This window comes from Scyliorhinus canicula, chromosome 14 (assembly GCF_902713615.1).
Source record: "Scyliorhinus canicula chromosome 14, sScyCan1.1, whole genome shotgun sequence".
NCBI classification, from domain to species: domain Eukaryota; kingdom Metazoa; phylum Chordata; class Chondrichthyes; order Carcharhiniformes; family Scyliorhinidae; genus Scyliorhinus; species Scyliorhinus canicula.
This window is the reverse complement of record NC_052159.1, coordinates 46,092,183-46,118,626: the sequence shown is the minus strand read 5'-3', so window position 1 is coordinate 46,118,626 and position 26,444 is coordinate 46,092,183. Positions and strand designations below refer to the sequence as shown.

The 26,444-nt window shown below is 47.5% G+C and overlaps 1 protein-coding gene across 1 annotated transcript in view; it reads left to right on the top strand.

The window, feature by feature from the left end:
• LOC119977218 overlaps positions 1-26,444 on the top strand; it is a 469,907-nt gene that overhangs the window by 87,519 nt on the left and 355,944 nt on the right. The window lies entirely within an intron of this gene.

The following is a 26,444-nucleotide window of genomic DNA, read 5'->3' as shown; positions in this document are numbered from 1 at the left end:
AGAAAAAGGTAAACCAAGTGACTATATAATAAACTTCCCCTCTCACTGTACTGTAGGAATTCTAGCTTTGTCTCAGTTTAATTCCAGCATCGGTTGAGTAAATAAACTTTACTGATCAATGAATTTAAATCAGTGCAGCCTGCTATAACCCTATTAGAAATTCTTCCTGCCGCTCCTTTGCCTTGTGGTCTCGACTACTTATGTGCACTTTTTAAAATTTATACTCTTATTATAATTGTATTACCTGTTTTCATGTACATATGATCAGGTGAGTGTGAGCTTGTGTTCGAAATGTTTTAACCTACAGTATCCCTGCTGTGGTTTCAGCATAAAGTAACAGCCCATAGTGAACATTAGCAATTATTCTGACAGGATCCTAGGGTGAAAGATAATTAGCTTGTGTCATAGCACAGTCAGAGGGAAGTAGATTAACTGAGTGTTGTGATGACTCTACCCACCATACATGACTTCACACTTCAGAAGTAAAACCAAGGGAGTCACATATTTTAGACAAAATGTCTTTCACTGCAGGTTTATTATCAGCAGCAAGATCAAAATGACAGTTTTAATGTTATTCTGTTCCTTCCTTCTATTCTGACATTTAATGGTGCTTAATAAATTCCATCTTGGTGATGACTGAAAAGCTCTCCGAAAGAAAGATTTATTAGTTCAGCAGCTTCTGGTTTGATTTAACGTGGAGGGTTTCTAATCAAGTTTTTATGTTACCCTGGTGAGTTTCCCATGACTTTCAGTAGCAAGTTCTTCAATATATGGCAAATTGCCTGTTACTAGATTCCGGTAAGCTTCAACAGACTTCAATGGACATACGAATAATTATAATTTTAACACTTTTTGCAAAAGAAAACCTGACTATGTTATTCCTGTCTGAGTACGGTTACTTTTTTTTACTATTATGAAGTCATATCTTTCATTAAAAAAAAAAAATTTCTGGATAACTTTCATTCGGACAAATCTCACTATTTCTCTTCGTAATTACCCATCCTACTCAGTTTAACATTGAACAACTCGAGCAAAAAGTATATAAACTAATTTATTTTTACTGTGGTCTGTTTTTACAAGTCCTTTCAAGGCCTCGAGGCAGCAAAGCCTTTCAATGTAATGACCTGAATTGACAGTAAATCAATGATTCACACTGAAATGTGATGAGTTTTCAGTTAATTGTGTTCCTGTAAAACACTCTACTTTGCTGCCCATAACCTACAAATCAGATAGTTGGTCAGAAGAATGTCCAAGTTTAAGTTTTTATACATGGTACATCCAGTTCTTTCCCCTAGAGTATTACACCTAGGGCATGTTATATGGCAGTGCAACCTAACATTAGAAGTATTGACAGGGGCTGGTTTAGCTCACTCGGCTAAATCGCTGACTTTTAAAGCAGACCAAGCAGGCCAGCAGCACGGTTCGATTCCCGTACCAGCCTCCCCGGACAGGCGCCGGAATGTGGCAACTAGGGGCTTTTCACAGTAACTTCATTGAAGCCTACTCGTGACAATAAGCGATTTTCATTTTCATTTTCATATGATGGAATGGAGAAATACAGTGATTGGTAAAGTAATTTCATGGAAATCTATTGAAGTTAATGAAGCACTATGGAATTGGGAGAAGGGAGCAAAGGGGAAATTGGATTAAAACTAGTCAGAAAGCGAGTAGGATTTAAGGGAATGTGCTCACAATTGTTGGAAGTGAATAGTGGTGTCCCAAAGCGCTCTGATCTGGGATTGCTTCTGTTCATTGTTTATGTAAATAATTTGACTTTAGGGTTAGAGGGAATGGTGTCCAAATTTGTTGATGATATAAATAGGATTATAGTAAAATAGTCCTGAGGGCTAAAGGAAGATGCAAAGGGATATTAATAAAAATTGCGAACTAGGCAGAAAACAAGTGACAGTGGAATTTAATGTCAGTCATTGTAAGGTGGTGTATTGTAGATTAATACAACCAATGTAATTATTATACTACGAGTGAGTAAAATCTTGATGATGTCGATGAGCAAAAGTATTTGAGTTTTAGGTTAATCAGATACTAAAAGCAGGACCTCAATTGGCATAGGCTATAAAAACCTCGGAATACTGTATTTTCTGGTCAGTGTGTGTAAAATCTTAGATCACAATTGCAGTACAATGATGCTGTGGCCATAGCGAGAACAAGTGCGAATTGACTGGGATACTGCCTTGCATGAGGAAATATAAAAAACAGAAAGACTTGATTTAATAAAAGCTTTAAAAATTTTGAAGGGATACAACAGACTAAATAGAACCAGATGGTTTGCAATGATTAGGAGTTTGAAAACAAGTGAGCAGGAGAAATTGTTTTACAGAGTTGGGGTTATTGTGTGGTCATGAAGGGCACTCTGGGACTTGTCTCTCAGACTTTATGACTCAAAGTCAAGAATTCTTCTATTGAACCAAAGCTGACAATAGAACACCCTTTTCCAGGATACTAAATCACCAAATCCCAGGGAATCCTGAGGGGTTCCAGTGCGTTACATACCTGATGTAACAGTCGGGAAATTCCCAGGTTCCTGCTCTGCTGGTGTAAACAGAAAGAACTTTGGGCTACAGAAATCAGAAAAGGCTGACCCCATCAGAAATTCCAGCATCAGAATATTAAATGATGTTGTCAGAATAAGGACAGGATACCAACCAGCATGAGGGCCAATTCTCCTTCGTGGGTCTGGGACATATGTGCAGGGGATAGAGCAAAGCTACAAATTCCCCACTTAAAGATCAACATGCAAATAAGGAGCCGAGACATGCGCTGAGAATGGACAGATATCAGTGCTGGGATGCCAGAGAAGAGACCAGACATGTAACAACATGGAAAAGGTAAGTGTTATGGCTGCATATGGATGCTCCTTAACTCAAGGATGCTCTTTGATGCAGTGGAGAATATTGCTGCAAAGCAAGCCCTTCCAATCTACTCTGCTTCTGACAACACTGATGACAGCTCATCCACCCTGTCTTTCACTCTTTCCCTTCCACTCAGCAGACCAGAGAGAAATACACAAAGGGTACAGATTTGTAGGTGAAGAATTGACATGTGATGGAGCACAGAGCCATTCTGCGTGCGGAGAGGTATTGCACATGTTGCCGGATAGCTGGAGAACATGGAAGCTGCAGCAATATTGGCAACCATTCCCCTATTTCATGATAGATACAGGTAAGTTAAATCATGTGGAGGCATTGAATAAAGTACTTTGGGGGATTAATGTCAACTCAGCTGTCAAATAAGCTGGGCAATATAAATAATTTAGAAATTGTTAGGTCCATCTCATTTGATTTCTATCTATCCTATCTCATCGTGTTAGAATTTTGTAAGCTTTGGTTCAATAGAAGAATTCTTGACAAAGTTCAAGATTCAGAAATAATATTCCCGATGGTGGGGGTGTCCCGGAATAGATACACATGATCCAGGGGCACCCTTGTCCCTGCCTGTCTGCCCCAACGATCATCCATAAGCCCACCGACTGTCGAGTCCCCTAGCCGTGCAGCTGAAGGCTATCGCTGATAGGGAATTGGCAATTGTGGTTAAGTGAGCACCTCACACAGTCCATTTGGATTCCCGCGGGTGGATAGGCCATGTAGCATGCGGGAGTCATTGCCCAGCATCCCAATCAGACTGTGTTGCCTGGATCATGTACGTTGTGCACGGGTGTCTGGGGTACAAAGTCTGAGGCCCGGTGAGGGGGGCCCGCTGCGGCTGGATGTGCATGGGCAGGGCATTCCAGGTAGGCATGTGGGGTGTTCAGTGGTGGAATGGAAGGTCCCGGGGTGGGAGCCACCAATGTTTGTCAGTCTAGCACCGTCTCCCAATGCCTTACAGATATTGAATGCTATAAGCAAGGATGTTGGACCAGAGATGCCCTATTGGGGGCAACACGATAGTGCAGTGGTTAGCACAGTTGCTTCACAGTGCCAGGGGTTCCAGGTTCGATTCTCGGCTTGGGTCACTGTCAGTGTGGAGTCTGCACGTTCTCCCTGTGTCTGCGCGAATTCCCTCCGAGTGCTCCGGTTTCCTCCCACAAGTCCTGAAAGATGTGGGGCGGAATTTCCCCCCACCCCCACGTCGGGTGGGAGAATCTTTGGTGCACCGCACGAGTCCCGCCACACCGCCCCGGCACCCACACACGATTCTCCCACCCCCCACCCCCCCAAACTAGCACAGTGAGAATCATGGTTGGCCGCTCAGAGAATCGCCGCTCGTCGTTTGCAAAATGCGAGCGGCGATTCTCCGGCCCAGATAGACCGAGCGGGTCGTCCACACCTGGTAGCTGCCGGTGGGAACTGCGCGGGAACGCTGGGGGGGCAGCCTGTGGGGGGGAGGGGGGGGAGGGGAGGGGGGTTCCTGCACCGATGGGGTCTGGCCCGCGATCGGGGCCCACCGACCATCGGGCCGACCTCTCTAAAGGAGGACCTCCTTTCCTCTGCTGCCCCGCAAGATCCATCCGCCATCTTCTTGCGGGGCGGCCTCGGGGAGGACGGGAATGCGCGGGTGACTTCATTTACGCGACGCCGGCCGCGTCATTTATGCAGCGCCGCATTTTACGCAGCGCCAAGGCCCAGCACGCGTAAAATACGCGACGTCGCTCCTAGCCCCCCGGGGGGCGGGAGAATAGGGGGCTGGGAGTGGGCTCCGACGCCGGAGTGAAACACTCCGGTTTTCACTCTGGCGTCGGAACTTTGTCTCCATTTCGGAGAATCGCGCCCGTGCTGTTAGGTCATTTGGACATTCTGAATTCCCCCTCTGTGTACTTGAACAGGTGCCAGAATGTGGCAACTAGGGGTTTTTCACAGTAACTTCATTGCAGTCTTAATGTAAACCTACTTGTGACAATAAAGATTATTATTATTGTTATGGTGCTGATGCTATGTGATGCGGCCAGACACTGGAGAAAGTGGCAGCAGCATCTGCAGATGCTCGAGGCAGCAGCCCATGTGCTGGACCCCACCCCTCACCTGAGGACCTGGCCGCCCATCAAGCAAGGTAGGTACCCAGAGGAGGAGTCCCGCGACATCACCGGGTGTACCGGCGTCGCTGATCCTTTGAACAAATGACAGATAGCGTGTCGCAGGAGGCTCCGCCTCAACATTGACACAGTGTGGCACCTGTGCTGTATTCTCGTGAACTTGGAACTACATAGAGGAGGAGGACACCCACTCCTGGTGGCCATCAAGGTCACTGCAGCCTGGAACGTTAACACCATGGGATCATTCCAAGGCTCGAGCGGGGTCCTGCGTAGTATCTCACAGGCCACAGCCCGCAGGTGTATCCGGCAGGTCACAAATGCCCGGGCGAAAGACGACATAGTCTTTGACATGGACCAAGCCCAGCAAGATTCCCGGGCTGTCGGTTTCTCTGCTGGGATGCCCCAGGTCCAGCAGGTCATAGATACCACGCATGTGGCTCTGCACTCACCGGGCCATCTGGGGGTGTCCTATGTTAACAGAAAGGGGTTCCACTCACGCAACATACAGTTCATGTGCGACCATCAGGTGAAGATAATGAACGTGTGTGCACACTTCCTGGGGAGTGTGCATGACAGCTACATCTTGGGGCAGTCGGTCATCCTTGCCCTCTTCGAGGAGAGGAGCACCCCAGGATGGGTGGCTGGTTCCTGGGGCATAAGGGATATCCGCTGAGGACCTGGCTAATGATGCCAGTACGGAGGCCGGAGATCGAAGTGGAGACCCGGTACAATGAGGCCCATGCAGCCACCCAGGCTGTCATTGAGCGGTGCATCAGACTCCTCAAGATGCGGTTCCGTGCCTCGACCGCTCTAATGGTGCTCTTCAGTACACCGCCCGGAGGGTCACCCGCTTTGTTGCAATCTGCTGTGACCTCCACAACCTGGCACAGTAGCGGGGTGACAAGCTGAGATTGGTGATGAGGAGGGCGACGAGGATGATAAGGAGGCGCCATTCTGTGGCCTTTGATGTCCCTGATTGGCATCCTCTGGAGGTACTGGGGCCGGAGGTCTCCTGACAATGGCATATGCACAACCCTGCCGCCTTGCTCCGTGTGCTAACCCTGAGATGCAACCTCATCAGAGGGTTGGAACTTGGGGGAGCCGGTGGCCACCGTCGACATCCCATTGGACGGGTCCGGGTTGGCACTCGGTGCTCGCTCCCCCTAGTCAGTGTCCACAGGGCCCTGGGGTTCACCGTGGGACAGAGTGGCCGCTGGCTCGAGCCCTGCATCATCTGGCTCTGCCAGCCCTGGCGGCTCCCCGATGTCTGCACCAAAGTGTTAACGCCCTCAGCGATGCTCCTCAGAGCTCTGCAGCGCCTCGGCCATGCCCACCTGTAACTGGGCCAAGCTCCGCAGTGCCTTGGCCATGCCCATCTGAGAGCGGGACATATCCCGCAGGACCTCATCATGGTCAGCCTGGTACTGGGTGACATCCCCCAGTGAGGTGGACATTCTGTCGAGACCCTCAGTGATGGCCGTCACAGACTGAGTGTTGCCTTGGACGCCTTCACTAATGGCAGCGACATTGTGCACCAGGCTGTTGTTAGGTGAGAGTACCTTTAAGAAATGGGTGTTTAATAGAGTAACTTTAGTGATTGTTCCTTTAAGAAATGGATGTTTATTACTGCAGTGATGTCATGGGTGGAGCTGGGCTGTCTGTCAGCTTTTAGTTTCACTTTGAGAAAAGCTTGGGTGTGTCTGTTTTTTTTGGTTTAGTTTCAGTGTTGGAGCTGCAGTCAGACACAGAATGTGTAATGTTGATCTCTCTGCCATGTAAAGATTATCTCTTGATCATTTGGTGAATTCAGAGTGATAACTATTCTCAGTAGTGAATTTAAACCTATGTGCTTCTATTAAAATGTTTTTTAAAGTCTTATGGATGTTTGGGGCAGCACGTTAGCATTGTGGATAGCACAATCGCTTCACAGCTCCAGGGTCCCAAGTTCGATTCCGGCTTGGGTCGCTGTCTGTGCGGAGTCTGCACATCCTCCCCGTGTGTGCGTGGGTTTCCTCCGGGTGCTCCGGTTTCCTCCCACAGTCCAAAGATGTGCAGGTTAGGTGGATTGGCCATGATAAATTGTCCTTAGTGTCCAAAATTGCCCTTAGTGTTGGGTGGGGTTACTGGGTTATGGGGATAGGGTGGAGTTGTTGACCTTGGGTAGGGTGCTCTTTCCAAGAGCTGGTGCAGACTCGATGGGCTGAATGGCCTCCTTCTGCACTGTAAATTCTATGATTCTAAAAGGAAAATAAGGCTAACTTAGTGTTGTATTATTTGGGGTGTTGTATTTGAATTAATGGTTGCTAAGATGTTCACTATGTTTTAAAAATGTTAACTTCAGTTCATAGAATAAACATTGTTTTGCTTTTTAAAAAAAAAATACTTTGACTTCTGCTGTACCACACCAGTAGAGTGGGCTGTGCGCTCCCCATACCACAATCTAGTAAAAGTTGTGGGTCAGGTGAACTGCATGATGCACTTTGGGGTTCTCTAAACCCTGGCCCATAACACTGTCCACTGTGATCGCCACCCTAGCACTGTTGGCCTCGGTGCCACTCATTTCCGGCGCCATCTCCTGCACCCTCTGGGACTCCTCCAAGCAGCTATAAATCTTATGGAGTGATTCTGACATCTCCCTCTGAATGCCTAGGCCACTCCCATCTTCTCCATCATCTCTGGGTACCTTGCACCAGAGGCTCAGCATTAGGCTGGGACCCAGCTGGGTCCTGGGATCCAGTAGACCTCCAACTGCTGTCTCGCCTGGGGGTTCCTGCCTCCACCAGATGCATGGAGACAAATCTGTGTGCATCATCAGCAGTGTGGTGCTTACCAGATTGTGCCCCAGAAGCCTGTCCACTAACATGTCCCACCGAGGTGTGTGTATCTGTGCTGGTGGAGGGTGGCGATGACAGCTGTGACATCTCTATGACGGTGGCATCCTCAGAGCTCTCCTCCAAGGTGGTCCCCTGGGAGGCTGGAGAAGGGGCTGCCCGGGATGGACTGGCACCGTCGACTGGAGGACCTGCAGAAGAATGGACATGTGGTCAGTGATAGGGATGGGTCAGTCAGTAAGGCAAACAGTGCTTAAGGGTGGAGCCCGGTGGTTCCTCACCTCTGTGCCGATGGCCAGCCTCTGCGTGGGTGACCGCCCTGTCCTCGGTCACCTCCAGTGCTGGCTCCTCGATGGAGGAAAGGATTGTCAAGTCCAGCAACCCACCATCAGTCTGGGCCCCCTCCTGAGGAGACAGAGGGCATCGTTAGCCACACGTGTGGTTCACAGTTGTGGGGTGTGAAGGGAGGGTTGGGGGTCGCCTGGGTAGTGGGGGGGTGGGGGGGGGATGGGGGTGGGTGGATGCTTCCTTGAGAGGAGGGGGTGTTTGTGTCTACTCACTCGTGTTGCGTGGTGTAAGTGTTGACCACCTTCCAACACTGAACCAATTAACGTTGAGTAGCGTTGCCAACCTCACTGGGCTGAGCGCTGGGAAGCTCGCAGCAATTCACGCTGGCTAGCACACTTCAAAATTTTTCCAGAGAATCGTGTGCAAAGCTTTTGTTGTAATTAGTGGTAATCAGTCACACTTGGTGTTTGGCTGTCTTGGGTGACAATGAGTAATAGCGATGAGCTGCTCTTGAGGCTTAATGTTAGGATGTGATGTCTAGTCCTGAGGAGTAAATATTTTCTTTCACATAGTTTGGTGAGAGAAGGGAGACCTTCTCAATTTCCAAATTGTGTACCCCATGGTGCCAGATGAGTCCGTCTCTTGAGTGTCTTGCAGCCATTCCCAATGTCTGGGATGACTGGTGCTTTTTCAACTCGCCCTCAAACTGAATGGAATTCTTGATGTGTTGGTACCCTGGCCCATCAGAAATTCCTGGCCCAGCAAAGTCTTAAATCCTGATTTATCTTCTCTCTTAACCAAGAAATTTCTCTTTCCCCCTTTCCTGTTCGCCGCATGTACAAAATATCGATTTCCCAGACAAATCCACCTCCCATCTCTTATGCTCAAACTCGCAAACGCTCTCTCCAACTCTTCCCCCTTTTATCTCTCTCTCCTCTTGAAAAATCATCTTCAGGCCCTGCCTCTTTGACCATAAATTCAATTCCCTATTATTGCTTGGATGTTTTTCATCCTTGAGATGTAGGGCAAGATTCTCCAGTCCCCCAGCCATGTGTTTCTCAGCTTCACGCCATTCGCTGGTGGCATCTATCCTCCTGCCACTTGTCAATGGGATTTCCCATCGAAACCACCCATTCCGCCACAAAACCCACTGACGGGGGTGCGCTGTCAGCGAGATAAGTGAATCCCGACGACTGAAGAATTACGGCTGCAATATCATGTTTAGGAACTGCATAATAACAAATTGTTTTTGATACGCACAATTTGTGGCAGTTCACTTGAGAAATGTAGAATCCTGTGCGGATTGTGAACATTAAGAAACTTTGTAGAATGAAAATTCATGACTAAATTGTGAATGTTGATAATACAAATGATGTTTCCATACTCCTACTTGCAGAGGAACTATACACTATTTGATCGTTGTATTTGTTTATTTAAGTAATCTCTTGTCTCTTTCTAACTTGTGTATTCATCCGGTTTTCATTGTAAAGAACAATCAGCATGATATTAATTGATTGTAATTGCAAAATCTCTCAGTTGCTGTTAGATTTAGTCAAAGTTTAAAGGCCATTTTAGCTCAGCCATTCGGTCTGCAGACTCCTGACACATCATCTACCTATTTGTTTAAGTTTCGCCAATGTTTTTTGACCCTCACCTGCTAACAGAAAAATGTCGGCAATGTTTATTCTGTTGTGTTGATTGTTGGGACTATCACATATTGGACATTTAACAGGAATGTCCGATTCACTTTAAAGTATTAAATATCTCTTTTTGAAAAGAAGTCTCTTGTAATAAAACAGGTTCACAATTTAACCTATAAATAAACGTCATGTTCTGTAAAGTGGGATAATACTTGCTTGAACAACGTATTGTATAATTGCTTCTGCTTATGGATACTCATTTTAGGACATCAATTAAACTGCCACTTATTCCACTTGTTCCTAATTTTTGTATCAGTAGTTATACCAATTAGAGTAGATGAACGGAAGTTGTGGGTGGAGGGGAAGAAAAATAATTGTAGTAGAAAAATTCATTTCACTTTATAGGTGAAAAAGCTCTTTAGTTTTAAGTGCTCCAGGCATCCATTAGCAACTGATTAAAATACATGGCGAGATGCCAAAAGTGAGAACCTCCCACGAACACGCAATTTCTATATGTAGTTTAACCTCCTCTGCATCTGATGAGCGAATTTCATGTGTTCACAGGAATGTAATTTGGTTGCATTTATACCCTTGCATCTATTGAGTGCAGGTGTTTTGAATGGGGTAAATTAAGGTTTATTATTGTTTCAAGTTGTCTGCAAATTTTGCATATGCAGGTTAGGTGGATTGGCCATGATAAATTGCCCCATAAATTGCCCCTTAAAGGTTAGGTGGGGTTCTTGGGTTATGGGGATAGGGTGGGGGCTGTATCTAGATAGGGTGCTCTTTCAGATGGTTAGTGCAGATTCAATGGGTGAAATGGCCTCCTTTTGCACTATAGGGATTCTCTGTGTAGTGATTATATACACACAATACATGTGTATAAAGTTTCTTTTCAATCTGGATGCATTCCATTGCAAATTAAATTTAATTTGTCATAAATATGACTGGGATGGTAGAAAGTAAACCAGATGGACTTGGTCTTTTTAAATCAGCAATCCCTATCCCCCTACAGTCCTCATATATTATCTTTAGGATGCAGAAGACAGTTCAATTCACACATTTACTGGGAGTTTGTGGGTGGGAATTTCCATCCCGTCACACTCGCTTTCTGGCAGGGCGCGCCCCCGGCAGCAGTGTGATCCTCCATCCCAGCAGCTGGTCAGTGGGGCACCCCCACGCCAGCGAGAAATCTGCAGGCGCGAGTGCGCTGCCGGCAAAGCAGAGGGTCCCTCCGACGGAGAATCCAGCCCAATATTCCTCACTTTCCTATCAACAAGCAAGTTTGCGTTTTCAGAGAAGCACTTTCTTATTTGTTCCAGCACTTTTGGTAGCACTGCACACGTGCTCTGAGACTGAAAGTTATGGGCAGTGACGGATCGAACACTGGAGCCTAGTCCTTAAACAAGTCGGCCCCAATGCTCTTTTGCATACAACCAATTCGGTCTGCACCAATACTACTTTGGATCAACCAATTAAGCTAAGGGACAAAGTCTGCACCTATATACGTGCTTTTTTGTGAACCAATAAAATTAACTAATTAACAAATATACTAATGAACAAATTAATAGCCCCTTAAAGGGGCATATATGAGCACAGGCAAGTCCCAAATTAACACCCATCTGAATACAATTACACCCAATTGAGATATACAATTAACAATTAATATTTCAATGCAGTAAGTAGTAAGGGACTGGTGTATTAGCAGAAGTGCTGCCTTTTGGAAGATATAGTAAAACCTAGTTCTAGGGGATAGAAAAAATAGTTGAATAAGAACAGAGTTCTTCTAACCAATATACCTTCCTTAACCAACAACACCAACAGAAAAATAACTGGTCATTCATTTCACTTGCTGTATTTGGCATCTTGCTGTATATACCTGGGGCTGGATTCTCCAATTCTGGGGCTATGTCCCCACGCCGACGTGGGAACAGTGGCGTTTTGTGCCAGGAGAAATGTGTAAAACACCACCGATTCCCCGTTTTGCTGGGGGCTAGCAGGGCGGCAGCGTAGAGCACCCGGCTCTAGCTGCCGATACACCCTGAAGAATTGCCGGGCCCGTGGCCACGCATGCGCACGGCGGCGACCTGCATCAGCCGCACCGTGCTACATGGCGGTGCTGCTTGAGGACCCGGCATGTGAAATAGTCCCTCCTTTGGCCGGCTTGTACGCCCCGGACCCGAATAATGTTGTCGTCCCCCCCCTCCCCCGCCCACGGACCTGCCCTCCCCCGACTGTGGCGGTGTTGGACTGAGTCCGCAGCCGCCACACCGCGTTCCCGACGGATGAGACCACATGTGTCCCACACGGTCGGGAACTCGGCTGGTCGAGGGCGGAGCATCGGGGGGGGAGGGCATCAGGCAATGTCCTGAGGCCGTCGATACGTGGCGCGGCGTACTCCTAGAGTACGCTACTTTGGAGGGAGCGGAGCTTCGTGAAAGCAGCGCTGCCCCCTGATTTGGCCAGAAACGCGGATTCCTCGGCCAGTCGACAAACGTGATTTTGGCGTCGGCGACCGGAGCATTCAGCCCATGGTTGCTGTGTTTCTTGATATAACAGTGATAGCACTTGTAACATATTTATTGTGCTTTTTGATAAGGTGCTATATCAATGCCCTTTTTCCTACTTTCCACAGATAGCCCTGACATGATTTATAGTTTTAGTCAATGTTGCCGAACCAACTGAGGAATTAAAACGTTTAATAAAACGTCTTCTGGTTCTTGCGCTCTGCCAGCATCAAGTATTTCCTGTCCAGGAACCGATGGGGGAGGGTGGAGAGTTGACTTGGGTAAAGTGCTTCATTGATTCTTTCAACTCCCTGTACAAATGTACTGTACGCTAGGGCATGTACTGTAGGGCATCTCTGCTCAAGTATTAGAATTGAGAGTTAACCCTGACTTCAGAAGAGCATGTCTGCTGCTTCAAACTTGTGACATTTATCTATTTTCTACTTCATGCAGAGACTGATTTCTGGCGTCTCTGAATGAGCTTACCTAATTAGAGCTGAGTTATGAGCTGTTTTATGTTGTGGACTTGTGTCCGCTGGGAGCTAAATTGAAACTGCCCAGACTAATTTGAATTTAGCTGATCAGACATTAGAGCGTGAAAACTTTATCCGGTCCATGTGAATTAGATTCAAATCCAGGTTTCTAAAGCTATAGAATGATATTCTAATGTGCAGTTGCATTATGTCCATCAAGACTCATTTATTTGGGATTCTTTAGATCTGTTATTGAAGGCAAACCTCATCCATCACTAGTCTCCGAAGTACATTTGAAAATTGATACATTGTTAGATGAAAGGTCGATGTCATTTTAACCATAGTAACATCAGCACACCCGCACAAACAAAATGATCGTAACCAATTGTTGATGAAGATTGTCGTCGGTCTCCTCATTATTCTTACAGTTCTAGATTTGATCAATAAACATTCTATCGACTATACACAGTGATATGCACATAGACAAAATATACACATAATTTAATTTCCTAAACAAGAAAACAAAACTGAAAATAAACAACCAAATCAAAATTAGGAAGGCAGGTAATGAGTGCAATGGGACAAGGAACCCGCTATTACTAAAGTACCCCCACTAACTAATTCCTCAACCCACAACCTTCTAACGTATCCAGGTCTTTAAAAAACAAAATGAATGGCCGCCATCTGGTAGGAATCCCCCCCCCGTCCCCCGTCCCCCGTCCCCCCGTCCCCCCAGTCTGGCGCACGATGAAGTGGCGTTCACCCTGTAGAGAAGGCATTATCAAACTCGGGGGTGCGACCCGCGGTGGGTCACGAGCGGGTGTCAGGAGGGTCACGGAGCTATCCGTCGCGGCGCTCCCGATCGCGTAAATCTGCGCGCAACAGCCGCAGCAGCCAGCTGTTAATAACGACGGCTGCAAGCGGCCTTCAAAATGGCAGCAAACATGTAAAGAAAAACGTGGCCGCGATGATCGGGCACTCATGCACAATGCGGCGGCTTTTTTTTTAAACGATCACAGACTTTTGTTTTGCAAGTTCAGTGGGGTTTTATTCATTATTTTATTCATTTAATTTTTATTTTTTTCATTTAATTTTTTTTTCATTTATTGTATTCAATTTATTTTTACTTTTACAAGTTCGGGGGGGTTTTATTTGATTAAATTTTACAGGAAAAAATGCAGAACTTTGGACAGATGGAGACTCCATACTCTCCGACACTGGAAGGCTTCACCTTAATCCAACAGGTTCCATTGGAGGAGTGTGTACGAGGGCCAAAGGGACCCAAAACCATTTCCTCCATTTTTGTCAGCAGCAATCAAGTTAAGAGAAAATGGTGGGTCGCGAAGGTCGGCCGAGTTGGGTCCCGAAGGTTGGTCGGTTGGTAAAAACGGGTCCCCGGAAAAAAGTTTGAAGAACACTGCTAAAGAGGGCTTCCCTTGAAACCTTCTCAGTAAGCACAGAGTCTAGTTCCTCCGCCCATCAAAAGGGGCAGGATCCAAAGATGAAATGAGGTTGCATTGATTACAAATTGATCCTCTCCCCTGCTGTGTCAAGGCCAATATTTTCCAGCGGGGAAGAAGGGGGGGCCAGGAGGGAAAGAGGAAAAAGGGCAGTGGTACGGTAATTGTGGCGTGTAGGGAGGAGGCTGTGGCACAAGATAATGGCCGGGATACTCCCAAACCCCAGCCAAGTGTTGACGCCAGCTTCAAAACCGGCGCGAGCGACGCCGGTGTCAACGGACCTCCAGCCCAGGCAGTCACCCCTTCCTAGGGAGCTAGGATGCATGCGCGCCACGGCCGGCGTGAGTCCGTGCATGCACGCCACGACCATCTCTGCCCGTGGGCAACATGGTGGGGTCCTACAGGGGCCCGGCGCGGAGCAACATAGGAATGAGTCCGGACCCTGGAATGAGCCTGCCCGCCAATCGGTTGCCTCCGATCGCGGGCCTGGCCACCGTGGAGACCCCCCCGGATTCGGCTCCCCCCGCCTCCCCACCAGGACGGCCCCCGCAGCCAGAACGCCGAGGTCCCGCCGGGTAGGACCATATGTAACCGACTCAGCGGGCACTCGGCCCGTGGAGTGCAGAGAATTGGCGGCCTGCAGTCGGCATGGCACGGTTCGCGCCCCCAGTGCGGAATCAGAGAATTCCGGTTATAATGCCTCCAATCTACTCCAGTTACGACTTCAGGTAACTTAGGCATTGTAGGATTTTCTGTATGTTGGCAGCCCAGCAATAAAACAGGAGATTCGGGAGGGCCAAACCTCCCGATCCTCTGTCTCTCTCTGACACAGAGCGCTGCGGACACGGGGACTCCTGTCCAGGTGAATGCCGATATAAAAAATGCTATTGCTAAAAAAAAAGGAGATACATCGAAATAAGAATAATAATCTTGTTAGTATATTCATCTTGACAGTTTGGATTCTACCTGCCAGAGTCAGAGGGAGATTATTCCGCCTCCTGTAGGTCCATTTTAACCTTACCGATGAGGCTTGAAAAGTTCAGTTTGTGGCGTAAGGGCTCAGTTACCCCCAGCCGGATCCCCAGATATCAGAAATTAGAGGGCGAGAGAGAGGTGAAACGGCAGCGAACCAAGTTGAGTCCCTCTGGCTGTCTGGTTCACTCGCAAACACTCCCTTTTATCCACATTGAATTTAGAACATAGAAAAATACAGCACAGAACAGGCCCTTTGGCCCACGATGTTGTGCCAAACTTTTGTCCGAGGTTAAGAACAAATTAATCTACACCCCATCGTTCTACCGTAATCCATATACCTATCCAATAGCCGCTTGAAGGTCCCTAATGTTTCCGACTCAACTACTTCCACAGGCAGTGTATTCCATGCCCCCACTACTCTCTGGGTAAAGAACCTACCTCTGACATCCCCCCTATATCTTCCACCATTCACCTTAAATTTATGTCCCCTTGTAATGGTTTGTTCCACCCGGGGAACAAGTCTCTGACTGTCTACTCTATCTATTCCCCTGATCATCTTATAAACCTCTATCAAGTTGCCCCTCATCTTTCTCGGTTCTAATGAGAAAAGGCCTAGCACCCTCAACATTTCCTCGTAAGACCTACTCTCCATTCCAGGCAACATCCTGGTAATTCTCCTTTGCACCTTTTCCAAAGCTTCCACATCCTTCCTAAAATGAGGTGACCAAAACTGCACACAGTACTCCAAATGTGGCCTTACCAAAGGTTTTGTACAGCTGCATCATCACCTCACGGCTCTTAAATTCAATCCCTCTGCTAATGAACGTTAGCACACCATAGGCCTTCTGCACAGCTCTATCCACTTGAGTGGTAACTTTCAAAGATCTATGAACATAGACCCCAAGATCTCTCTGCTCCGCCACATTACCAAGAACTCTACCGTTAACCCTGTATTCCGCATTCATATTTGTCCTTCCAAAATGGACAACCTCACACTTGTCAGGGTTAAACTCCATCTGCCACTTCTCAGTCCAGCTCTGCATCCTATCTATGTCTCTTTGAAGCCGACAACAGCCCTCCTCACTATCCACAACTCCACCAATCTTCGTATCATCTGCAAATTTACTGACCCATCCTTCAACTCCCTCATCCAAGTCGTTAATGAAAATCACAAACAGCAGAGGACCCAGAAATGATCCCTGTGGTATGCCACTGGTAACTGGGCTCCAGGCTGAATATTTGCCATCCACCACCACTCTCTGACTTCTATCGGTTAGCCAGTTTGTTATCCAACTGACCAAATTTCCCACTATCCCATGCCTCCTTACTTTCTGCACAAGCCTACCATGGGGAACCTTATCAAATGCCTTACTAAAATCCATGTACACTCCATCCACTGCTTTACCTTCATCCACATGCTTGGTCACCTCCTCAAAGAATTCAATAAGACTTTATAACCTGAAAATGTGCCAAATCCCATGAGTATCTACATGACGTTTTCTATTGACGAGATTGGATCCATAATATACAAGAGTAGTCATCTGCGTATAGCGAGACCCGGTGCTCCTCTGCCTCCTCCACCCCTCTGATTACCTCAATGCTATTGCCAGAGATTCAATGGCCATCGCATAGAGCAATGGAGAAAGGGGGCAGCCCTGTCTCGTGCCCCTGCCTACCAGAAAGTATTCTGAGAAGAACATAGAACATAAAGTGCAGAAGGAGGCCACTCGGCCCATCGAGTCTGCACCGACCGACTTAAGCCCTCACACACCCTATCCCGGTAACCCACTAACCCCTCCTAACCTTTTTTTTGGTCACTAACGGCAATTTATCATGGCCAATCCACCTAATCTGCACATCTTTGGACTGTGGGAGGAAACCGGAGTACCCGGAGGAAACCCACACAGACACTGGGAGAACGTGCAGACTCCGCACAGACAGTGACCCAGCAGGGAATCGAACCTGGGACCCTGGCGCTGTGAAGCCACAGTGCTAATCACTTGTGCTACCGTGCTGCCCTAGTAGGTCCTATTTGTGCGGATGTTGGCTTTTGGAGCATTGTACATTCGACAAACCCAGGAGGAGAGTTTGCGGCCCCCCCGGCCCCATTGCAGGATCTGCTCTTTTTCTTAAAAGTTATGGAACCTTAAGATCATTGTTGGAGTGGTTCCTCTGCACGAGGCCTTGGCCACAGTTCGCGATGAGCCCGATCTAGCTCTGGGGGGATTTGCGAGTCTTCTCGCCAGCCATCTTAAGAAGCATGCTGGTTACGTATTCTGAGGGTGTGTTGCCCTCCGTCCCCTCCGGCAAACCCACAAGGCAGAGGTTTTCTCTTCGAGACCTGTTCTCCAGGTCACTTACTTTATTTTTCAAAAAGTTGTTCGACTCCAGGACCGAAGACAAGTTCTTTTGAGTGCCGTGATCCGCTTCCTGTGGTTGGAGAGGCCACCTTCTTGATCGAGTCACCCCAAGCTTTCATATTTTTCTTCATCCCTTCCTAATTGGCTTGAAATTTGGTTTATAGATTCATCCATTGAATTTTTCACTTCTCCGACCAGCTCCCATTGGTGGTACTCCAGCTCCGTCTCCACAATGCGGCTGATGTCCTAAGCTGATAGCCACGCGGTCGCTGGGGAGGGCATGCTTGCCGCTGCCATTTTGTCCCCTGCTGATTCAAGGGAAGCCTCTGAGTCTGAGGAACACACTTGGCTCATCCCTCTTTTAATTTTGTTGTTTTTTGGCACTTTTCTTAGTTGTATTGTTCCCCCAGCAAATTCTTCAATTTTTACTGCCATTTTAGTGCTTTACAGGTCAGGTTCGGGTTGGAGAGTCTCCCGATGCGTTCCCTCCGATCAAAACTAGCACTTAAGTCCACCATTTTCGATCTAGGGTAGCAGAAGTACTTTAATCAATGTCACCACATTTAAACAACCCCATTACAATATCTACCCATGGAGGAGGTTCAAGAGAAGTTATTTTTGTTTGTGCATTTTGCAAACAATCAGAGAATCAGCAACTCATTTTACTGAGGTATCAGCATCATAAATTAGTTCATTAATGTGAGTCCATGGGAGGAAAGGGGAGAGAACAGGGCCAATGACCTGGTAAGTAGATTGTACCCAGACTGCGCTCTATGTTCATTAGCTGGTGACATTTCTTTGCTCCATCTGTTTCCTAGAATTGACACTACATTGCACTTTCTTCACAAAAATTCTAGCACAATGCAAAGCTAATTATGGAAGTCTGAAAGCTGGTGATTTAACCCATAATAATAATAACAATCTTTAATGTCACAAGGAGGCTTACATTAACACTGCAATGAAGCTACTGTGAGAAGTTCCTAGTCACCGCATTATGGTGCCTGCTTGGATACACAGGGAACATTTAGAATGCCCAAATTACCTAACAGCACATCTTTCAGGACTTGTGGGAGGAAACCGGAGCACCCGGAGGAAACCCACGGAGGCACGGGGAGACCATGCAGACTCCGCACAGACAGTGACTTAAGCTGGAATTGAACCTGGGACCCTGGCACTGTGAAGCTACGGTACTAATCACTGTGCTCCCGTGCCACCCTAGGATTATGGCATAAGAATGATCCCAAACAAATAGTGAGTGCTGTCTGCTTGACTGCACAGGAGCATTAGAGCTTGTGCCTGTGTTGTTCCTCGTGTCTTAATAAAGCTTGTAGTCTCAAAGGTGGAGAAGATGCTTTATTGTGAATTTGTTCTCTCTTCAGAGCTTAACTTACGGCTACCTCAAATGCTGCCTGCTTGTGTCTGTGTCCTGCTTTCAGTTCTGCCGTCCGTGAAGTGTGTCGTCACTTCCTGTCCCTGTGTATATATAGCTCTCCCGTGCTCCCTCTAGTGCTTGCTCAGTTGTATTGCATCTACTCAGATCTACAATCACCACATCCTCCTTTTTTTCTTTACATATTTTCTGTACATCGTTAAAGAAAATTGTACAAAACAGTTAGATTATTTATATGTGTATCTATACAACTGATGGTGCTATTGCATATTTCACAAAGCCAATTTATATTTATGAGTCCACTCTTAATAAAAACATTTATGAGTCCAAGCTTGATGAATTTGTTCACTGAATTTTTTCTTTTGTTGTTGTTGATGTGGTGAATGTTGTCGGTGTTCTTGTTATTTTAAGTAACCAATGCGTCATCCCGAGGTGTTTGCATGGTCGGACCACTGATGTTGACTGACATGTGGATAATTTGAGTCATTGTCACAGTTATTGATGCGAGTGTCCTTTGTAGAATCTGGTGCATTGAACTTTTCGTCTCGAGAATGGTGAGACTGATCTGATGTTGCATTGATGCTGGTGACATCAGGCATTTTTGGTGGATTTGATTCGTCTTCTTTGCTTTCTTGGTGCTCCACTTCTGGAGTCAAATTCTTCACGATTTCATCTGATGCGGTCTCTCTGGACTCTTGGTGCTCCTCTTCCGGAGTCAAAATCTTCCTGTTTTCTGTTGATGTGGTCTCTCTGGACTCTTGGTGCTCCTCTTCTGGAGTCAAAATCTGCATGGTTTCTTTTGGCGTGGTCTCTCTGGACTCTTGGGTGGCCCTACTCTGTGCTTCTGTACAGACAAGCTGAGAACTGTCAGTCTCGCTGTGATCCTGTACCTCCTGTATGTCGAGTGTGATCACCTTGTCGCTGTTTTTGCATGCAGTGGGTAGATGTACGTTGTCGTCTTCTTGTTTATGTGAGCTTGGTAGACTTTCATAGTCTGCTTGCGGTTGCTCAGATACGGCGGGTTAACCTTCATGGTCTTGTTCATGCATGGTGTTCGCCAGGGAGTGTTTGCTTGCTTCCCTTTTGGAGTCTTTCATCACTCTCACTGTGGAGCCTGTCATCGCTCTCTCTGTGGAGTCTTTCTGTGCTCTCTGTGTGGCGTCATCTTCGTCTTGGGTATTGCTGTCATCCAATGTATCGACGATCTGCCATGGCACCATGGTGTTGGATTCATCTACCACGAGTAGATTTGTGTTGAGCTTTGCGACCGTGTCGCTGATGCTGTGATCAGCATATCCGAATAACTCAGCCATGTCTGAGTAGTATTCTTCGAAAACCAAATCATCTTTTTTTTGTTTCAGATTTCTTTTTGTTCTCTTCAATTTGGGTGGTGCAGACTGCTTTTTCGAGAGTGTTGTGCAAGTTGTTTTCAACTACTGGTTTAAGTTCAGGCGTTCTTTTGTCTTCTGAGGCAAGAAAATTTGGTTTTACAGCTTTAAATATCTTCTTTTCAATTTTCGGGCATTTCCCTTTTAAGTAGGCGTGGTCCGGATGCTCAGACGTCATGACGCTCGTGATGTCATGCGTAGGAATCAATTGCGCATGTGCAAATTGGCCTTCCTTTACTGTGCGGTTTTGTGTCCACTGCGCATGCGCGGCTTGCGCATGCGCATGCGCAGAACGCAAAACGGGTGATTGTAACTGCGCATGCTTCCGTTTCCTGCGCATGCGCAGACGAAGTTTGTAGTTCCTTGTGCCCCAGAGACTGTATAATGTGGTCGGACGCCATTTTATCGCGGATTTCAGCATTTTTTTCTTTCTGAAAGTTGTAAGTTACCTTTTCCTTTCGATCTGGACTGGATTTCAGCGTTTTGGCTTTGTGAAAAATTCAAGTTATTTCTTCTTTTTGATCTGTACTTTTCACTCGCGATTTCTTTTTTTGATAGTGATTGAGTTTTGCATCACTCTGTCTCTGTGTAGTTTGGCCTCTGAGCATACCGTGCTGTTCAAATTTCATACAGTATTCTTCAATTTTTTTTAGTATTATTTGTAAGTTGTTGCTCTCTTCATCTTTTGAGTATTTAAATCCATTATATACTTTCCTAGCTTCATGTCCTGCGATGAGCATTGCTATTTTAATTTCGTCTGAGGCTGCCGCTACATCATTAGCTTTGATATATAAATCGAACATTTGTTTAAACATTTTCCAGACATTTCTTACATTGCCGGTCATGTCCAGCTGAGGTGGGGTTCCATGCCACATCCTCGAATAAGCGATGTCTTCCCAAGTCCAATGTCCAGTAGGAGATTTCCATGCCATTTTGTTCTTTCTGTGTCTGCAGTTGAGTTGTCCTGTAGTAAGCGCCTGAAGCCACTCTTGGTACCATGTATTGTTCCTCATGTCTTAATAAAGCTCGTAGTCTCAAAGGTGGAGAAGATGCTTTATTGTGAATTTGTTCTCTCTTCAGAGCTTAACTTACGGCTACCTCAAATGCTGCCTGCTTGTGTCTGTGTCCTGCTTTCAGTTCTGCCTTCCGTGAAATGTGTCGTCACTTCCTGTCCCTGTGTATATATAGCTCTCCTGTGCTCCCTCTAGTGCTTGCTCAGTTGTATTGCATCTACTCAGATCTACAATCACCACAGTGCCTAACCTTGGTCTCATTCAATGTCCAGGGTTAAAATTTTGATGAGAACTGATTATTGGCATGGGATCATAATTTTCTTTTTAATTTATCAATTTTTGTTCTGTGAACATATCTAGCAAGACCAACATTTATTGCCCATCCCTAATGTGTGATTAGCCAGCGCCAGTTGAAAGTAATGTAGGCAGTGGATACACAATTGGCTGAGTGATAGGAAACCAAGAGTAATAGTCAATGGCAGTTTTTCAGGCTGGAGAAAGGTTTATGGTGGAGTTCCCTAGGGGTCAGTATTCTAATCCCCGCTTTTCCCAATCTATGTTAATGAGGTAGATCTTGGTGTGCAGAGGACAATTTCAAAGTTTGTGGATCACCAGGAATTTGGAAGCTGTGAAGAAATTTAAAAGGGACACAGACACGTTAGTGGAGTGGGCAGATAGGTGGCAGATTAAATTTAATGCGGAGAAGTGTGATGCATTTGGTCGTAAGAATGGACAGACAATATAAAATAATGGGTAATATTCTTAAAGGGGTGCAGGTGTAGAGGGACCTGGAAGTGTATGTGCATAGATCATTGAAGGTAACAAGGCAGTTGGAGAGAGCAGTTAATTAAATGTGCAATATCCTAACTTTATTAATAGGGGCATAGAATGCAAGAGCAAAGAGGTAATGCTGAATTTATACAGGACATTAGTTAGACCTAAGCTGGAGCATTGTACACCATTCTGGGCACCACACTATAGGAAGGATGTAAACTCATTGTCGAGAATGCAGAAGAGAATTAATAGAATGGTTCCAGACATGAGAAACTTCAGTTATGATGATAGATTGGAGAGGTTGGGACTGTTCTCCTTGGAGAGGAGAAGGCTCAGAGGAGATTTGATAGAGATGTTCAAAATCATCAGGGGACTGGACAGAGTAGAGAGGGAGAATCTGTTCCCGCTCATAAAAAGGGTCAAGAACGAGAGGGCACAGATTTAAAGTGATTTGCAAAAGAAGTAAATATGAATTTGTCCAGAAGTTGTGATTAAATGAAAATGATGGAATCTAATAATTGGGAATGTGGTTTGGTGAACCTATGCTAAAAAGAGGACAAACTATTTTTAAATGAGAATTGGTTAGGAAGACACATTTATTGAGGTCTTTGAGATGTGGTTTAGCCTAGCAGACACTGATTGGGTGTGTGGACCCTATACTGTATTGTTTTTTGTGTGATGTGACTGATTGAACTGGTACTGTATAGATTCTGGGGCGACAGCTCCATGGGTGTTTGGTGGGCACTGTTGATTCCCCTTTGTTTTTACTGTATGCTGAGGTGGGCGTTTTGGGGGTATATGGGCGTATTGTTGAGTGCTGTCTGATGATTTCCCCCCGCCCCCAAGCTGGTCCCCTTACGATTAGACGTTCTGTGGTGCTGGTAAGCCCTTTGGTCGATGGGTCAGACCCTATGGTGCGCACCGCTCCCAGGCTCAGCCATGAGTTGCTTCACACTTTGACTGGTTGGTGGGGTTATTGGGCCAGATGTAATGTTCGGTGGGGTCTACGCCGGTCCCCCTGTTCCCCGGTTTTTGTGCCACTTGTTGGGCCTGTGACGCTTTTTGTTGTTGCCATCTGGCCATTACAATTTTGTTATCTTTGTGTTCTCAATTTTCTATTGAGCTTCTCCTCCAAGGTCGTTTTTGTGAGTTTTGGACTTTGGGGGTGTGGTGTTATAACCCTGCATGGGACTCATCCAGCTGGGGATGATTGCTCTCCAGTGTTGAATGGGTTTGAATTAACCAGCATTGGTATAACAGGGTCAGCGGCTGTAACAGCTGAGAGGAAGGAGACCCTGCGGGGAGTGGAGTGTGGAGGATGGAGTTGTGATAATAAGTAGATTGTCATCTGTATATAATTAATCAGCGGCAGGATTCTCTGATTCCCCCGCTGGGTTGGAGAATCCCCGGGGGGGCGTGAATCCCGCCCGACGCTCCGACGCTGGCTGCAATATTCTCCGGCGCCAGTTTTTGGGTGGGGTGGGGATCACGCCAAGCCGGTCGGGGGCCGTTGCCAACGGCCCCCCGGCAATTCTCCGGACCCGATTGGCTGAGCGGCCGTCGGTTTCTGGCCAGCTGGTGCGGTCCTCGGGTGGGGCGCGGGAGGATCCGGCCCCGGGGAGGCCACCATGGTGGCCTGGCACGCGATCGGGGCCCATCGATCTGCGGGCGGGCCTGTGCCGTGGGGGCACTCCTTCCTTCTGCACCGGCCCCTGTCGGGCCCCACCATGGCCAACGCGGAGTAGACACCCCCTGCGCATGCGCTAGAATACGCCGGCCGGTCTGCGCATGCGCGGAACCATGCCGCCATTTCTGTGCATGCGCTAACACTCAACGGCCCTTCAGCACTGGCTGGCATGGCACCAACCCCTCTGCTGCCAGCCTAGTCCCCAGAAGAGCGGAGGATTCCGCAAATTCCGGACGGCCCGACGCCGGAGTGGTTCGCGCTGTTTTTTACGCCGGCGTCAGGCCATCGCGGGAATTCGGGAGTAACCCGCCCAATATATTTATAATTGTTGTAGTTCCAGCATTTGACCAGCAGATGATGTGAGTATGCAGGCTCGTGACACGGACACACCTTCCTGGAGAAGGAGCAGTCGCATATTAGAGTAGCTCTGTAGTATCTTAGTGCCAGTTAGTGTGAGACCATTATTTCCAACTGTATTAATCTTAGACATTTTAGTAATTCATTAGTGAAGTGTTAGTAATAAATAGTTTTGTTTATAAAGCAAAGCCTAATGTTTTTTGTTCACACTACAATATCAAGATTCAACATCAGCCCAATCAAAGAACATTACATGGTACCTAGGAGTGGATGTCAAAAGAGAACAGTTCGGGAAGGTTAGGTATGGCGAAAAGACACGAGAGAACAATCGTAGACTCGGAAAAAATCGGTGTAAAATCAAAACTACCAGGATCGTCGAAGCGAGACGGAAGCATTGAAGACTCCCAGCCAATTGTTCATGACTGGTAATGTAGACGGGAACTGGTGTGCTTTCAATCAATAGTTCACTTTTTACGTGCAGGCCCTTGGTCGCTAAGAAGCTTCAGACAAGAGAAAAATAGCGCTCCTCATGATAGGAGCTGGTCCGCAACCTATTGATTTGTACAATACCTTTCAATTTGCTTCGGAGGAAGACAAAAAGAGCTACTTAAAGATAACCGAGCAATTACATAACTATTGCTATCCTCAAAAAAATTAAACCATTCGAGCACGACATGTTCAGGATGAGACTGTAAAAATTGGCTACAGTACACTCACTTCCTTCCTCCTAGTCATTAATATAAATTGTAAACAGTTGCAATCCCAGCAATCATCCTTGTGGAACCCCACAGGCTACAGGCTGCTGGGCCACTGGCTACAGGCTGCTGGGCTACTGGCACCAGGCTGCCAACCTGGCTGCTGGGCCACTGGCTACAGGCTGCTGGGCTACTGGTTACAGGCTGCTGGGCTACTGGTTACAGGCTGCTGGACCACTGGTTACAGGCTGCTGGGCTACTGGTTACAGGCTGCCAACCTGGCTGCTGGGCCACTGGCTACAGGCTGCTGGGCTACTGGTTACAGGCTGCTGGGCTACTGGTTACAGGCTGCCAACCTGGCTGCTGGACTACTGGTTACAGGCTGCCAACCTGGCTGCTGGGCTACTGGCTACAGGCTGCCAACCTGGCTGCTGGGCTACTGGTTACAGGCTGCCAACCTGGCTGCTGGGCTACTGGTTACAGGCTGCCAACCTGGCTGCTGGGCTGCCAACCTGGCTGCTGGGCTACTGGTTACAGGTTGCCAACCTGGCTGCTGGGCTACTGGTTACAGGCTGCCAACCTGGCTGCTGGGCTGCCAACCTGGCTGCTGGGCTACTGGTTACAGGTTGCCAACCTGGCTGCTGGGCTGCCAACCTGGCTGCTGGGCTACTGGTTACAGGCTGCCAACCTGGCTGCTGGGCTGCCAACCTGGCTGCTGGGCTACTGGTTACAGGTTGCCAACCTGGCTGCTGGACTACTGGTTACAGGCTGCCAACCTGGCTGCTGGGCTACTGGCTACAGGCTGCTGGGCTACTGGTTACAGGCTGCCAACGTGGCTGCTGGACCACTGGTTACAGGCTGCCAACCTGGCTGCTGGGCTACTGGTTACAGGCTGCCAACGTTGCTGCTGGGCTACTGGTTACAGGCTGCCTACCTGGCTGCTGGGCTACTGGTTACAGGCTGCCTACCTGGCTGCTGGGCTACTGGTTACAGGCTGCCTACCTGGCTGCTGGACTACTGGTTACAGGCTGCCAACCTGGCTGCTGGACCACTGGTTACAGGCAGCAACCTGGCTGCTGGGCCACTGGTTACAGGCTGCCAACCTGGCTGCTGGGCTACTGGTTACAGGCTGCCAACCTGGCTGCTCGGCTTCCGGGTACAGGCTGCCAACCTGGCTGCTGGACCACTGGTTACAGGCTGCCTACCTGGCTGCTGGGCTACTGGTTACATGAACATAACCAATTAGACTTAGAACATAGAACAGTACAGCACAGAACAGGCCCTTCGGCCCTCAATGTTGTGCCGAGCCATGATCACCCTACTCAACCCACGTATCCACCCCACACCCGTAACCCAACAACCCCCCCTTAACCTTACTTTTATTAGGACACTACGGGCAATTTAGCATGGCCAATCCACCTAACCCACACATCTTTGGACTGTGGGAGGAAACCGGAGCACCCGGAGGAAACCCACGCACACAGGGGGAGGACGTGCAGACTCCACACAGACAGTGACCCAGCCGGGAATCGAACCTGGGACCCTGGAGCTGTGAAGCATTTATGCTAACCACCATGCTACCCTGCTGCCCCAAAATGAAATGAAATGAAAATCGCTTA